Here is a 2,274-nt window from a genome sequence, read left to right on the forward strand (position 1 = left end):
AAAAATACATATGATTGATATGCGGAAATTATTTGTTTACTTATTTAGAGATAGTGGGATAAAATAATCACGCTCCACTGAATGGTTCAAGAGCCCTATCATAATTCACAGAGGCCTAAACATATCGATAAAGCTCCTGCATTATTCCCAGTTATTCTGTAGCTACCCCAAGTTGGATTCGGAGACTAAAAAAAAAAAAAAACTCCGTTAGGACATCTGCCCATGTCACCTGAGCACGTGTGCCAAGTCTGTTCCCGAATGCAATTTCAAACTTACCCTTCCCCGCAATCCCGATGGGGAGAGACAAGAGCACAAACTTACCGATGCTGCATTCGGATTTAGTGACTTTGAAAACCTACCCTTAGACCCCATCATGTTGGGCAACTTTTTGGGCGCATTGTATTTCCCCTTTAATAGGGTGGCTACGCCATATAAATAAAGACACCACCAGCCACTTCGAGTCTGCCTGCCAAATTTGGTGCTGCTAGCTTCAAAACTGTGGGAGGAGTTAGCTGGACAAAAATACATACCTATAAAGCGACAAGCTGAATTAATATGTGAATAGTGTTTTCTTATAGTAAAGCCACGTCGGGCTATCTGCTCTGTCGAACCCATGATTTTAGTGTTATAAATCCGAAGACTTACCGCTGTACCACCGGGGGACTTAATTAATATAAGGCACACAACTACAGGTCATTAAACAGCAGTTTCTAAACTGTGGGTCACGACAAACTGATGAGCCGCAAGAAGTATTGGGTGGGTCGCATTCAAGACACAGTAAAACATAAATACACGCTTATCTTAAAATTATGTACTTATAAAATGTTTTTGAACAATCAAAACAAAAAATAATAATAATAAAAAAACTGAAGTTCATTAACGGTTCATTTAACAATGATGATCGTTTGTCATATAGCTTAATTCTTAGTCACGTAACAATTAATATTGATTCTAAACACCTTATTCTCATTCTTAAAAAAAAAAAAAGAATGATGATGAAAGAAAATATCTTTAAACATTAAAATGAACATTTATTGAACTGCTTTCTTAACCGGGAACATAAAAACGAATTACAACCCTAGCTTCACGTGACATATTTAGAACACACAAACAAAATTAAAAGGAAAAGAGTGCTTAGAGTGTCGGGCTATGGATTGATTCTCTGAGAAGTGGTGCCGCTGAGCGCACCTCCATATTTCCAGCTAGGAGTGTGTTATCGAAATTGCAGTAAATTCGTTATTAGATTCAAATATCCTGAAAAAATCATTGTAACAGCAGGTGCTGCTAAGTGGCAGCTTAGTTCCTTCTGGTTATTTTTTGTTTGTTAGTTAAAATTAAAATCGTTTTGACACATTTAATACAATTGTCTGGTAAATGTAATTAACATATTGTTACGCCTCCGGTCGTTAGTTAATTTTCCTTAAAAATTCTTTCCAAAGAAACTATAGCTATACAAGTCCTTTCTTAAATAAAACTGATTTATTCTTTCTGAATACAACTTTGCAATACACTGAATTTCCGCAGTCGCACTATAACAAACGCTATAATTCACAACGAACGTCTCACTTGCTCGACTCAACTGTCAATTACACATTGTTGCCGTCACTTCTTGGCGACTTATATATACTAGACTACCGCATATCTAGTAGCCTCTCGAGACTTCAGGAAGGGACTTGAACGTTCGAGAATATGACGTGTTACTAGCGTCACGTGACCCCCGCTGTCGTAACACTGCCCCTTCCTTAGTATTGTTCGTACCGAACAATAGCCACTTACATTAAACCAATAAACAATTAACAATAACTTAATTAAATGTACATAATTTATAAACACAAAATTAAAATTCAACAAAGTCTCTTAATTTTACGGGACGTATCTTCTTCCATACTGGTCTCCGTCTCGTTGGCTTCTGCTTCATGTGGGGTTCATCTGCTTCATCGGGAAACGTCCTATCATTGGTAATAGTCACATCAGTGGTAGTAACTTCATCAAGGGCTTCACTGTTTCCCTTCTCAAAACTGAGTAGAGTTTCTTCTTCGACAGTGGCTTTTTCAAGTGACACGTCTTCAGCAGCATCATTTGTTCTATTGTTCACTTCATCACAATTGAAATGTCCTGGACCATGATAACGCCAAAGCCTGGCATGCACAACCTTTGGCTTACCTCACTGACCACATTTTATCCGGAAAGTTACATCTGAGAGATGATCCACTATGTCATATGGGCCTTCCCATGGAGAAGACAACTTAGGAGACTTCCCTTTGGTCTTCCTGG

Source organism: Limulus polyphemus, unplaced genomic scaffold (assembly GCF_000517525.1).
Source record: "Limulus polyphemus unplaced genomic scaffold, Limulus_polyphemus-2.1.2 Scaffold1404, whole genome shotgun sequence".
NCBI lineage: Eukaryota > Metazoa > Arthropoda > Merostomata > Xiphosura > Limulidae > Limulus > Limulus polyphemus.